Below are 6,803 nucleotides of genomic sequence, written 5' to 3' on the forward strand. Positions count from 1 at the left end.
AATAAATACGAAAATACCGTCACTGGTTTAAGTCGAGAATTTTGACTATTACGAATATAATCACACGCGGACAATAATAAACCACTTCTTATTAAGCAATTCACATTTTCTACTTGGCCACCAGAAAGTTGATTTGGCTTTTTGCCCTTCCGAGAATAACTTTGCATAAAATTCTTGGAAAATTTGTAGATTTTAAAACGTTTGTTGTTTGTCTTCACAGACATTAACAACAAATTGTGGATTGTATATTCCAATTTATAGAAAGGGGATTGTTAAGCATAAAGTTTTTGTTACCTTTAAATTCATGCCTAACATTCTTCTTTCTTTAAATTAGAATATACAACCCACATGTTGTTGTTAATGTCTGTGAAGACATCAGGGCTGCCGAGTCGGTTAAAAATAAAACTCTAATCCGACTCCTGAGTCCCGAGTCTGGCTGCGACTGTAAAGCCTGTATTCCGCCAATTTATGTAACTAAAATAAGGAACATATTAAGCAATCCACTCATAGGGGTTTCATGTAGTTCATTTAGCCATAAAACACGGTTGAAAAATATTCCACCATATGCTATTACACATTTTACATTTTGCGGCCATATCAGTTTCAAAACTAGACGGGGGATGCGGTTGTTGTATATTTTGTCAGGGGGAATATTTTTAGGGCTTCGTGTTTATTTTCAATTTTTATTTTATTTTATTTTATTTTTTAATTGATTTCATTTTTTTTTTTTTTTTTTTTTTTTTGGTACTTTTTTTTAATATTTTGTATTTTGTATTTTATATTATATATTTTATATTTTGTTTTTTATTTTCCTTAACTTGTTTCTGCAAGCAAAAACAGATATGGGCCGAAAATTTCTCCACTTAACTTATGGCTTTGAAGCGAAAGGGGTTCAAATATGGCGTAGATTTTGGGAAGTGATCGAATTATATATTTGATCAATAACAATTTACGTAGATAATGCTTACGGCCATGTTGTTACATTTTGGTCAGCTAGCATGTTTAAAAAGCGAATATTTTCATTCTCTCTAAATGATTTAACGTCTATGGTTTGCTATACTTTTTCCAACTTTTACTGGGTGAATTTTTACCATGCCTTGGTCTGAGCAATCACTGTTGAAACAGAGTTTAAATCTGTAGTTTTGAGCAATATGCAAACACGATTATGTGCCTAATAAGCCACCTTTTATATTGAAAGTTTTGCCAATTTAAATCCAATAAAAGCAATATTTATTTATTTATGACGACATGTTATGACGTAGCTTGGTAACGTCTTCGCTAATAATACGTTAAACTTAAGATTTTGTTGTTGCGTCCCTTGTATAACTATATTTGTTTAGGCCGGGTGTTAGGCACATAAAAGTGTTTTGCATATTGCTCGAAACTACAGATTTAAATTGTGTTTTAATATTGATCACACGGACCAAGGCATGGCAAAAATTTACCGAGTAAAAGTGGGCAAAAGTATAGCTAATCATAGGCGTTAAACCATTTTAAGAGAATGACAATATTGGTTTTTACACATGTAAGCTGGCTTAAATATAATAACATGGTGGTACGCATTATCTACGTAAATTCAGTTTATCTAATATATGTTTCGATCATTTCCCAAATACCTCGCCGTTATTAAACACGTTTCGCATCTAAGCCACAAGTTAAGGGGGAAGTTTTCGGCCCATTTCTGTTTTTGCTTGCAGAAACAAGTTAGGGAAAATAAAAAATAAAAAAAAATAAAATAGACAATACAAAATATGAAATATTAAAAAAAAAATTAAATCAATTAACAATATTAAAAATATTAAAAAAATTAAAAATTAAAAACTAAAAAAAATGAAAATTTAAAAATTAAAAAAAAACTAAGCCCTGAAAATATACCCCCGGACAAAATATACAACAACCACTCCCACGTCTAGTTCGCTTTTAACAAAGGCATGGAAATGGACTTATCCCTAAATTCGTGTTTGGACTTGCACGAATTAAAGCATATGTGTCGCGCGTGGAGAAATCATTCTGCTTTTAACGAGGAATTGTTTCGTCTCGTGTTTTTTACCTAACTAGACGCGTTGTGCGTTCTTTGATTCAGACTTCCCTAACTAAAACCCCAAAACGTACCAAACGTTTAAAAGAATTTGGAATTTTAACACAAAATTACTTCGTGCACAACAATATTAAATCGTGATTCACAAATTTAACGCGTTGATTTCAAACTATTGAGCTCCAAGCACAAAAAAGTAAGCTAGCTCTTTTAAAATTTATCAACAGAGGAAGAAATATGCATGATTTGCGAGATTTTATAAATTTAAATGTTTTGATAAAAATTCGTACACAAAAAAATTACAGTCCTTTCGGTCGGCATTTTAACTATTTTTTAATATTTTTAAAAGTATTTTCACCTGGTTAACAGAATCAGTTATTGTGAAAACCATGTTCAACGGCAAATTGCGTTCTCCATGATTCCGCGTGGTGATTTGTCCTCGATTGGCGGCGCTTTCTTTAGCTTGTACCGTACTTCATCAACAGCGTTCCGTATTTCAAACAAATGCTTTGTTGATGCTATGGAGCGTCTCGTAATGTATTTTTCGACGAGAACAGTTACTCCAAAAGCTGGCTCCTTGCAGGTCCCAATCATGACAGCAAGTTCAAAAGAAAGTTTGTTATGGTCCAAGACTTCGTTTGTTCAACCAACGGTTTCGTCTTTAGTTAGGTTGATGACAACGAGCGTTGGAATGGTAGTTGTTGCGGATGATACCAGGACGCAGTATTTCTGACAATTCCTAACCTTTTTGAAACAGGTTTGAGAAACTTCTTGTTCAAGGTACTGCGAGAATAACCAAACGGCTAAATCGCACAACAGATGTTCTTGAACTCTTCTTTCCGCCTTAGGGTAACCCAGATAAACGCGGTTTAACCCTTAATTTAACGCTTTATGGTGGCGAAAAATTTCTATAGTTACTGGTGTTCGGAAGTACGTCGGGTCGCCAATTTCAACTATGTCGGCGAAACAGCACAACGCTGTAAACAGCACAACGCTGTCAACAGCAACACGCTGTCAACAGCACCGGACGATAACTGAGAAGAGATGGTTTACAAGCAGATATTAGGCTTAAGTACAAAAAACCCTGTGCAGATAATGCAAGCCATTAAGTATTTGCACTTTGGTGCTAGTAGACAATAAATCTGGGGCATAAGCCGATACAGCGTAAATTGCACCGCAAACGCCAAAAGCTCTTAGTCGGTAATTATAGTCGTGCGCTCTACATTTTAAACTGACAGCAATGAAATAATACAAGGATATTGTAATTCAGGTTACTTTATATATTTTGTTTTGAATTAGAATCCACTGACAAATTGTGTTTGTAGAGAAGATAAAACCGTAAGGAAGTCTTATCGTAAAATTATTTTAGCTTAATGCTGCTCTACTGTAAATTAAATCCATTTTTACTGCAAATACTTGTAAAATAATACTGATGTGTTGTCAAAGCAATTCACTAGGATTTTTATCAAATTGTATTACGCTGCAATTTTTGTGTCAATATTAAATTCCATATAAATCTTTATTTCCATATTTCGTTTTTCAGATTATTTATTTTTAACTTTTTATAAAAACTGAAAGAAAAATCATTAAAATGGCTGATGAAAAAGATGTTGCCGCTCTGGTCGTGGACAATGGATCTGGAATGTGCAAAGCTGGCTTTGCTGGTGACGATGCACCCCGAGCAGTCTTTCCTTCCATCGTTGGACGCCCTCGGCATCAGGGTGTTATGGTAGGAATGGGACAAAAAGACAACTACGTTGGAGATGAAGCTCAAAGCAAGAGGGGTATCCTTACCTTGAAATACCCAATCGAGCATGGAATCGTCACCAACTGGGATGACATGGAGAAGATTTGGCATCACACCTTCTACAATGAGCTCCGAATTGCCCCAGAAGAGCACCCTGTTCTCCTCACTGAAGCTCCTCTTAACCCCAAAGCCAACAGAGAAAAGATGTCCCAAATCATGTTTGAAACCTTCAACAGCCCTGCCATGTACGTTGCTATTCAAGCTGTCCTTTCCCTGTATTCTTCTGGCAGAACCACCGGTATTGTGTTTGACAGTGGCGATGGTGTTTCTCACACTGTCCCAATCTATGAAGCATATGCCCTTCCTCATGCCATCCTGCGTCTTGACCTGGCTGGACGTGAGCTCACTGAATACCTGATGAAAATCCTTACTGAGAGAGGCTACTCTTTCACCACCACTCACGAGCGTGAAATCGTGCATGATATCAAGGAGAAGCTTAACTATGTTGCACTTGACTTCGAGCAGGAGATGCAAACAGCTTCAAGCAGCAGCTCTTTGGAGAAGAGTTACGAGCTTCCTTGCGGCCAAGTCATCACCATTGGAAACGAGCGATTCCGTTGCCCAGAGGCCCTCTTCCAGCCAGCTTTCCTTGGGATGGAGTCTGCTGGTATCCATGGAACCACTTACAACTCCATTATGAAGTGCGATGTTGACGTCCGTAAAGATCTTTATGCCAACACCGTGCTCAGTGGAGGTTCCACTATGTTCCCTGGTTTCGCCGATCGTATGCAAAAGGAGATCACCGCCCTTGCACCACCAACAATGAAGATCAAAATCATCGCCCCACCAGAAGGGAAATACTCCGTGTGGATTGGAGGATCCATCTTGGCTTCCCTCTCCACCTTCCAACAGATGTGGATCTCCAAACAAGAGTACGATGAATCTGGACCATCAATCGTCCACAGAAAATGCCTTTGACAATTCCATGCAATTATCATTTAAACCAGTGGTCGGCAAACTGTGGGCCGTGAGCTATACTTAAGTATTTTAGTTTTATCATGTATTCGTTGCACTGCATTTTAAAAGTTGGATTTGTTACATTGTCTCAGCGTAGTTTAGCCCCGCTTGCCAAATGTGGCCTGAAAGTGCTTGTCAAACTATATTTTTTGCGAACTTTAACCATGTAAACGCAAATTGTTTCGTGCTTCGCGTGTATATTTTTCGTTTTAAGGAATACTTACATTATGGCGGGGCATTGTTTTCGGCATCATGGGGCCGTGTATTATTTCACAATTTCTTGGTGTCAAAAGCCTAACGCTGTGTGGACTTAGGACTTCCTATAAAATGAAATTTCTACCAAAATATATCTAGTTAATGTAATTTTCTATTCAACATTGTAATATGACTAATATAACGTGAGCAACATTTATCCAAATTTTATAACAAGATTCACGTAATATATGCATTTTTTGCGTTTCGTGCGAACTTTTTACGTGATTGCTAGATGTTATAGTGTTAATCTTTTATGCATTTCGTATACGTCTAAGATAAACGTTTCGCTAACTTAACCAAATAGACGAAAATTTTTGTGTGTTTTGCGCGATAAACTTGGTTTAGTTGCTTAATACTGTTGCACCGATTATCGCTTGTTGTGTGCGTTATTATATGGGCCGAAAATTTATTTTCGGGACATATCTTGTTTTTGCCGTTATTATATGGGCCGAAAATTCATTTTCGGGACATATCTTGTTTTTGCCGTTATTATATGGGCCGAAAATTCATTTTCGGGACATATCTTGTTTTTGCCGTTATTATATGGGCCGAAAATTTATTTTCGGGACATATCTTGTTTTTGCCGTTATTCTTTTTTGGTTTCCTATGGTTTCCTATGGTTTCCTATGGTATGTTTCAGACCGACTTTTGTCCGAAGCTTTAAACTGAAATATTGCGTTTTAGCACTTTCTAGCTAACGACTGCCATCTAGCAGCAGAAAAACTTTCATACAGAATTCGTTCATATTCGCTTGCTTTGTCCAGCTTGTGAAGTGACGAAGCGACTTACCGCCTGCTGGGCTTTATTGTTCCGCGCGTGAGACTTTCATTGTGCGAAGTGGCAGGTCCAAAACTGGGCTCGTGCGACTTGCATTTTAAAACGAGGCTTCTCTTTAGTAAAATTACTTAATGCTGTTAAGAAACAACTTATTTTACCACCGCAAATTTAAATGCGAAATCTGGTGGCAACTCTAATCCAACATATCAACACCAGGCCTACACAACTAAAAGTGTGTGTTGACATGTTGGATTGGAGTAACATACTATACAGGTGCATATAGCAAATATTCTCCAAATACGATTTTTCCAATATTCTCAAAATCGTATTTCATCGTATTGTCGCGGTAATACACAAAGAGGTAAGGCCGTGAATAAAGTTTCACCCACCGTACAATTAACGGAAGGGAAGCATTGCGAGTAGAGATGTTCAAAGCAAAATATCGGCGACTCATTTATAATGCTTGCTTTCAATGCGGCGTTAGTTTTTTTTCGGGCGACCAATTACTTTGCGATAATCTTCGCCTAATAATTAAGTGTCAATAGGGTGTATTTACCGCCGCAAGTTTAAATGCGAAATCTTAAGGCAGTCTACGCCTCTCTGTTAGCACCTGTCGTGCATCTTGCTCCAACCAGCATACTACCAACATCAGGCCTAAACATCTAGCAAAACTTTCGATTTAATAGTTTGCGTATTGAGAACATAATAGTGTTTTTCATATTGTTTAAAACTACAGATTTAAAGCCTGTTTTAACAGTGATTGCTCGGACCAAGCCATGGAAAAAAATTACCGAGTAAAAGTTTGCAAAGTATAGCAAACCATAGGCGTTAAACCACTTTTAGTCTTTAAGAGAACATTAATATTTGCTTTTCAAACACGTAAGCTGGTCAAAATTTAATAAAATGACCATACGCATTATCTACGTAAGTTCTATTTATTAAATATATGTTTCGATCATACCCCAAATTCTA

At 36.9% G+C, this 6,803-nt stretch overlaps 1 pseudogene; it reads left to right on the top strand.

Moving 5' to 3' along the window:
• Nucleotides 1–3,591: 3,591 nt before the first annotated feature.
• LOC146138339 (actin, cytoplasmic pseudogene) lies at nt 3,592–5,531 on the top strand (annotated as a pseudogene).
• The last annotated feature ends 1,272 nt before the right edge of the window (nt 5,532–6,803 follow it).

The sequence above is a fragment of the Ascidiella aspersa genome, chromosome 7 (genome assembly GCF_963924565.1).
Source record: "Ascidiella aspersa chromosome 7, kaAscAspe10.2, whole genome shotgun sequence".
Classification (NCBI taxonomy): domain Eukaryota; kingdom Metazoa; phylum Chordata; class Ascidiacea; order Phlebobranchia; family Ascidiidae; genus Ascidiella; species Ascidiella aspersa.